Here is an 8,696-nt window from a genome sequence, read left to right on the forward strand (position 1 = left end):
ACAAAATTTCAAAATACTTTTGCGTGTTTCTAGAATGTGAGTTTTTTCAGAAAAATTTCTTAAAAACTATTTTCGAAAATAATTAGCCAAACAATTCTTTTGTTTCCTAGAATACAAAAACACAACCAAAAAGTAAAACTCTCAAATCAATGTTTTGAAACCTATACTGGTGAACGATCCCGAAAAGAGATGGGGTGACAATGATTTGAGAGTTTCTGGTCAAATAACCCTTGAAAGGAGAGGGGGTTATAATCTAAGTTATATATTCGTCTTATTTTATTTGCGAACTAAAAATAACCTTTGAAATATAAGTTAGAAATTGAGTTTGGCAATATGTCAAATAAGCTGTTTATTATTGGTTTATTTCTGTCACATCACTTCTCTACTTTTTACACGTCTTTTTGTAATAAATAAAAAAAATAAAAATAAACCATGTCCAAACCACATTCCTTTTCTTTTACAAAGTTCAAAGGAGAGGATGAAGAGGAAGTAGACAACAATGAGAAAATGTAGGAAAATTCACAATCTAAGAAAGAAAAAATCTAGGAAAATATTCTCAGTTTAGGAAAATTATCATTGAAAGGTTGGTAGCAGGCCCACCCACAAATGGAAAACGAAATTGAAAATAAAAAAAAACAGTCATAAAATAATTGCATCATGAATATTTATTTATTTATTTATTATTATTATTTTTTTGTGTGTAAATGTGATATAGGAAAAACTTGCACTAAACACATGAATAGATTTGCACTATACACACAGGAGATTTGCATCACCACAAAAATGAAATTACTTTTTAACCATTCCACTAAAATGTAATTGAGAATAGCGTCTCTCTAGTTTGAAATTGGATTGGACGGTGCTATTGATCCAAACCATTATGTGTAAAACTCGTCGAGTGTATCAATCTTGCAAAATATTATGTTGATTAGATATTGATATCCTCTTGATCATAGTGCATTTGTTTCAGAAAATTATGATTTTAAAAATAAATCACAGACACAAAGACAATATGATCAAGTTGCTATCAATATCTGATTAACGTAATTTTTTTGCAAAAATTATGTACTTGACGAATTATAGACACCCCATTTTTGACCAACCTTAAGACTCAGACGTTATCAATTGAGCACTCGGTGATAGTGCACGTTGGGCTCGTTTCGAGATTTCGGAGTTTTGCTGAGAGCCTTGCCTCCGGGCCTCTAAACTCTTTGTGTTTCGGCTCGATTTGTAGACCAAGCCTTGTTTTCCTTGCCTGAGGGAGGGAAAGGTCTTGTAGACCATCTCTTCGTGGTCATAGACCACTTTTCCCGTTGGGAGACTAGATTTTGGTTTTCGGAGCCTTCGGCTGCGTGCCTTGTCTCGGGATCGCTTAACGTTCTCTGTTTGGCGTGATTTTTGAACCACACCTTGTTTCCTTGGCCTAGAAGGCCACTGTGGTTTGGGGGACCACTTTTGTGGTCGTAAATCACTTTTGGTGCTTGTCAGCTAGTTTTCGAGGCTCCCGGCTGCGCGTTTTGCCTCCCGAACATTCGTCTTGCATCCGTTTTGGTTTGTTTTTGGTACAAACCTTGTTTTCCGTGTTTGGAAGGTGGTACAAGGGTGGGAGACCAGTATTTCTCCTTGGAGACCACTTTTCTTCCCGCCAGCCAATTTTCTGATCTGACAACTGGTTTTCTTGCTCTTTGGGCCACCTTTTTTGGTCGGCCACCCCACCCTTGGCTTGTTTTTAGCGTGCTGATCATCTCCCACCATGGCTGACCAGTTGTCTTCTTGGGAGACCACTTGTAGTGGTCGGCCGACCACTTGAAGTAGCTGGTCGACCACTTCAAGTGGTCGGCTGCTTTTTGCCACCTTTTTGGAGATATTTTCCTCCAACTGTGCCAGCTGGAGGGCACTGAAGCTATCCTCTATACACGTCTATGGAGGGATTGCCTTGAACCTTAGCTTCCTCAAGAAGCTTTGCTTTTGGCTCTCTATAAGAGAGAACCATCTCCTCCCTCCTCTAGGTTCAGAAATTTGGAGCTTGAGTGATAGATATTCACTTGTATCTATACTTCCTTCTTCGCTTCATTTTTGTGCCTTAAAGTATAGTTTTGTCTTACTTTAACACACAAACACACACTTAAACACCATATTCTTGGAGCTGAGGCCCCTTGAGGTTGTTTTTGAAGTTCTTGGACTGGTTTTGGTTCAAAAAGTATGCTGGAGTTGCAGTTTTAAAGAAGGTCTTCAAGGGTGAGTTGCTAACCCTTAAATCCCCCATTCTTGCTTAAGCTTTTGGACCCTTTTGCATGCTGTTTTAAGACTAACTTCCTACTACAAAAAGTTCTGATTTTTGGACCTTAAAATGTTTGTTTAAGGTCACTTTTTCGTTGGGGGTGATCTACCCCTTCTGAGGCCTCGTTAGGCCTTGTTTTGAGCCATCCCTTTTGGCTCTTGTTGTAGCCTTTGCATGACCTTTCTACCACTGAAATCCAGAGGATTTTCAGTGGTGAAAAGGTAGTTTTGGGGTCCTAAATAGGAGAGGGTCATCCCCTCTCCTTGTATTTTGAATACTTGCCATATATGCCTCATCTTTGAGCATGTATTTTAAGCTTGTGTTGGCTTGTTCTTAGCATGTATTTGGGATTATTTCAGCATGCCTTAGATCTATTTTTGGTTTTCTTGATCATCCCTTGCATGCATAATACACTTGTAGTGTAAATCTCTTAAACTAGCTTTGTATGCTTCATGAAGTAGCATGTCATTCTAGCTCATTTTGAGTCCATCTCAGCATGTTTTTGGTGTTGTTTTGCCATGTCATACCTCTGTTAGGGTTTGGTTTGGTCACCTCTTGTATGCCTCATGCACTTGTAGTGCAATTCCATGAAATAGCCTAGTGTGTCTCATGATTTAACATGTCATTGTAGCATGCTGTTGGCTTAACTTCAAGAAACTTTTGTCCATGTTTTAACATGTTTTAGCTCTGATATGTGTTGTTTTGGCCATGCATGACTTGCTTTGTATAGCTATAGTGCATTCTAGCTTGTTAGCTTTGTGTATTAAGTCCACTAGCATGCATTACTTGGACTATTTGAATGATTTGGCATCATTTAATATGTGATTTCAGTCCATGTTTCATGGCCATGCACTTGCATTTATCACTCATTCAATGCGTTGGAGGGTTTCCCCCTTTATGCCTTAACATGAGTCATTGCGTATGCCTTCATGCCTTAGCTTGCGAGCCATCATTTCAATGTGTTTTTGGGGTTATTATGCCATGATATAACTCTGTTTTTTGTTGGTTAAGTCATCCCATGCTTGGTCTTAATAGGTGTAGTGTAATCCACCTTATTAGTCCTGTATGCATCATGCCTTATGCCCCTTAATAGGTGTAGTGTAATCCACCTTCCTTCCATGCATGTTTTAGATTCATTTTAACATGTTCTAGGATTGTTTTGGGTTGCCCTTGCCATATGCTTCATGAATTGCATAGTTATAGTGCAATTGGCCTCGCTAGCTTTGTATTTTGGTGACTCATGCATGCTATCTTTGAGCTATTTAAATGATTTGGTATCATTTAATACTTCATTTCAGAACATGTAGCATTGCTATGTTCCCACTTCTTTCATGCTTTGAATGCCTTTGAGTATTGTGCATTGTTGCCTTACTTGTAGCCTAGCTTGTATGCTTGCATGCCTAGGTCTTTGAGCCTCCATCTTAGCATGTTTTGGTCCATGTTTTGAGCTATTTCAGCTTTGTCCATGGTTGGTTCATGCATTCGTGCCATGTATTGCATGCCTCCTTTGTAGTCCTCTTTAATGGCTTCATGCTTTAAGGACCTTTGCATGCCATGCTTGTGTTAATTAAGTGATTTGGCATAATTTCTTACTTAATTTTAGTGCATTTAGTGTTGTTACACTTTCACATTTGTCACTCTTTGAGCACTCTTGAGAGTTGTGCTCTTAGGTCTAATTGGTGGGCCAATTGGCATGCATGCTTACATATGCTTTTGGTGCCTTTGCTTTTGTGTTTGGGCCATTGATGTGGGCATGACTGAGGTCTACCTCTTTCGGTTTAAGTCCATCTAGTATGTTCACTTGCATGTTGCTTGCATGCTTATCTTACTTCGCATTGTGTATGCTATGTAGTCCTTTGCATTGTGCATGCCATGTTGTTCCTTGCATTGAGTATGCATCTCCATAACATTGATAAGTTGCCCTTGTTGCATTGCATTGCGCATGCATGCATTACATTGTGTTTAGAATCTTGTGTAGTTCATAGCATCGAGTATGCCATGTTGTTTGCATGTTGATTCATTGCATTGTGTATGCTAGTTGTTCTTAGCATTGTGCATTGTGCATGCCATTAGCCTTGTTAGGTTGTTCATATTGCATTGTATGTTTGCATGCTTGTGTTGCATTGCATTTTTGCATACTCCATGTTACATAGCATTGTGCATGCCATGATATGTGTTGCATTGTGTTTGGAATATGTGTTAGTCCAAACACGGGAAAAGAGGGACATTTCATACTTGAAGTGATGAAACATACCTTAATTCCCGGTCGCCGACGCTCTTGATCATACATGATAGAGTTTTAGGCTTTATGTGTTTACTTGTGCATTCATTTTACATTGAATTGTGCAATTTCGCCTCTCGGCCATCATGCATTGAAATGCGCGATTGGTGGCCCGAGGGTCGAGAACTACACTCCCTTGAGCTTATGAAATGATAGGGAGGGTGGTTGTGCACACATACCTTGCAAATACATTGCCATGCCCTTTCTTGCTCTCTATTGCAGGAAATTGGGATTCAGTAGCAACAACTGGTCGGCCAGCCAGAAAAACTAGCTGGCCGACCACTTTTTTTGGCTTTCAACAAAGATAGGTGGTCGGCCATGGCTGCAGACACCAACAACTGGTTGACTATCCTCCCACAGGTCCCCAAGATGTATTAGAAGCTTTCTGGAGCTTGGTGCAAGGTTCTGAGGACAATTGAAAACAGAGGCAAATTGGGGCATCGCATTGGATTTCCGAACGAGGCGACCGAGCATGCATCCAGTCTTCTCCCTCTGAGAACCTCCTACTTTTATTGCTTTCCTTAGCTGCCATGCTTAGATAGCTAGTTTACACTTTGGTTTGTACCTAATTAGTTAATGCATTAACTATTCAATTTGTTTTGTAACAGTTAATTAACTAGGATTAGTTAATTAATTTGTTGTGTAATAATTAGTTTAATTAGCTTAGATTAGCTAGTTAGCTTCTTATTCGGACTCTCCCTCGAGAGGTCCAATTGTTGTAATAAGCGTGCGTGTGTGTGATGCATGTCTTCCAACTGCCATTTCTTTCTCCCTTTTACTTAACCGCTTACGATGGTTAGTTTTAGGGCATATTTTGTTTAGCATACATTATGCTTTGCATGCGTGCATCATTCATCTGTATTGCATGCACCGGGCTCGGCGCATCATACTAATTGCATTGTATTTCAATACCTATTTGAATACATGTATCAAGTTGCATTTCACATGTCATCTTAGAATAGCCGAGCCTATTTTAGATGCATTTTTCGCATGTGTTGCATTAGCCATCTTAACATGAACTAGGATCATGCATGATTTCTAACTAGTTCTTTATTTTGGCTCGGAGTACACTATGAGTGTTTACGCTTTAGCATACTGCATGTGTGTCATTGATTGCCATGAAAGTATGCTTGCCATGAGGCTAACTGCTTATTTTTTATAACTGCCTGAATGCCTGTGGGTGAAGGTTGGATTACTTGAATTGGAACAATTCATCGAAATCCTCGATTTAGCCTACTTGCGAGTAGCAAACTTCAAACCATTTTCAAACAAACGGATATGCAATGTTTTGTTCCAACTTAGGCGATGTAGTCTATACTTGTGTGTTGTGCGCATCACGTAGTAATTCTAGGTTTAATAATCGGAATAAGAACACATGTGTTTTCAAAAACAAAATATCATACTTAGTACAGGCCGATCTTTGATCGGGCGAGCGGGGATGTTCATTACATGACCTTCTCCTCTCGTACCCAAGTTCCCGAGCCGAGGCAACTTTGGTGATGACGGAAACGTGGCCTTAGGCACAAGTCTGGGTTTCCTAAATTCCCCCAAAATAAAATGTTTAGGTGGCGACTCTGTATCTGACAAAGCAGTCCATGTTTGACACTTCTTTATAAAAATTAGTTTTCCAAAATGATTTGTCGGATTTGAACTCTTTGGTGATTTATCGGTCTTACATTGCACATTATAAGATTAGATTCAGAACCGTGACATTGAGTCTGAACTGTAGTAAGCCTAATGAACAAAACAGATTCCGCGCCGCAATTTTCGTGCGCGGAGCTTGTGACGTTCGGGCGTGTCCGCACGAACTATGCACATTGAACGATTTAGATTATTAAGATAAATCTGAAATTGAACTCACCAAGACCCAACAATACCATCTTATCTGTTTTCAAAGTAGGGGGATGATCTTCCCAATGTTATTTTTCCCAATGGAAAAGTGATTTTTTACTAGTCATCAAAATGTAGACTCTCCCAATCCCAATCCCAATCCCAATCCCAATCACAATAACACCACCAGAGGACTCCCTCTTCAGTCAATCATGGCTCCGGAGTCAATGCTTAAACGTATAGAAATTGGAAAATTGTTTCTAATTCACACTTCGATAATGATGCCCCCAAATTCCACATATAACCAACCAATGCCCCATTTCTCACAATTTTTTTCTATTGTCTGATGGACCGTTGGGATGTATTTTCTCAGCAACCAATCAACCCCCAACCCCACCAAAAGATGACAAAAAGAAGGATTTTATTAATTAATAAGTGTTGTAATTGTACTTGTTTATTAATTAATAAAATCCTTGTGGTGCTTGATGTTCCATCTTTAGGTTTTTAACCTATGTTAATCTTTCAATATTTTTTGCTATGTTTTCCCTCCTTTATATACGAATTTCTTATATTTTGTCAAAAAACATATTATACATATATATGTTTATATTAATTTTATACTTTATTAATTAATATTTTAGGACATTTATTAACAAGATTCACAAAATAAAAGCAATTAGTGAGGCTGAAAGAGTAAGATAAATGTAATTTTATTTTTTATTTTCATTGAATTTTTTTTCATTAATAGAATCCTTACCACAATAAATGATAACAATAATGATAAACCTTGTCATTGTGTTGAATTGTCTTTTAAAAAGAGCTGAGTTTCTCTTTAGTTGGCAATCAAACTGGAGAAGTGCTGTTAGAGTTCGATGAACCCATCTTAGACCCACTTCAATGATCTATTTTTAAAAGTTGATAAATATGATTTTAAAAATATATTCACTATTTTTTAAAGCAAATATGATTCAATTATATAATTATCAAATAGATCGTTTAAATTATTACGGTAGAGCCAACACATAAAAATAATAGAGTAATGTTTACAAACATAAAAATTATATATAACGATGTGTCTTATTGTGATTGTTTCATTTAAAAACACCAATCCATCGATATAAATATAATTATAAGCTTGTCACTACCATATCATTTCAGACGTAAATTATGTATAAAATTTTAGTGATATATCATTTTTTTTTCTAAACAATAACTCTCTAATTAAATCACCAACTAGTGAGAACTTGACTCTTAAAAAAGAGAGAATAAATTATAAAAACACTCTCTAAGGTTTGCTTAAAATACGATTTGCTTCATGTGATATTAGAAATTACATCTCGCCCTTTGAAGTTTCTAATTTTATAACAAATGACCAATTTTATTAATAAATCATCAAGTCAATTAACAGTTTTTAATGATATTAGAAATTACATTAAAATCGACAATAAATTCTAGTACAATGATTTGAGATTTTCTGGTCATGATTCTACTGACTGTTTTCCAATAATGTTCACTATTTGAATTACTTGTAAAGCAACTCATTTTGCATATAGCAAAAGCTATATCTGGTCTAGTACAATGCATGAGATACATCAAGCTTCCAATAGCACTAGTATACTCAAGTTGTGCAATTGCTCTACCAGAATTCTCAATTAATTTAGCACTTGAGTCAAACGGTATACTAAATTCTTCAACACAACGAAGCTTAAATTTTGAGAGCATTTTGTCAATGTAATGCTTTTGACATAAGGCATAACCCCCATTATGCCTTTTTACTTTAATTCCAAGAATAGTATCAATTTCTTTCTCCTAGATCTTTCATTTTGAAAATAGAAGATAAATACTTCTTGGTTTCAAGTATCCCTAACATGTTTGTCCCTATGATGACCATATCACCAACATACAAACATACAATCATACCATAGTCATTGGTAAATTTAAAATATATCAACACTATTGTGTGTAAAACCATCAGACATAATCCATGAATCAAATTTTTGATGCCATTATTTGGGTGCTTGTTTTAAACCGTATAAAGATTTATTCAATTTACATACTTTCCTCTCATTTCCTGGTAGAACAAATCATTCTGGTTGATCCATATACACCTTGTTAGCCAAAAGGCAACCCAAAAGGAGGGGTGAATTGAGTTTCTACAAATTAAAACAAACAATTACCCAATAAAATTTAACAACTAGTACTACACGCATAACAAATGATTATCACAATTATATCAAATAAATATCACAATAAATGGAAAATCAAAGAGATTCGGGAAGAGAATGCAAACAAGATTTATAGTGG

Source organism: Camellia sinensis, chromosome 9 (genome assembly GCF_055761805.1).
Source record: "Camellia sinensis isolate YWXY chromosome 9, ASM5576180v1, whole genome shotgun sequence".
In the NCBI taxonomy this organism is placed as follows: domain Eukaryota; kingdom Viridiplantae; phylum Streptophyta; class Magnoliopsida; order Ericales; family Theaceae; genus Camellia; species Camellia sinensis.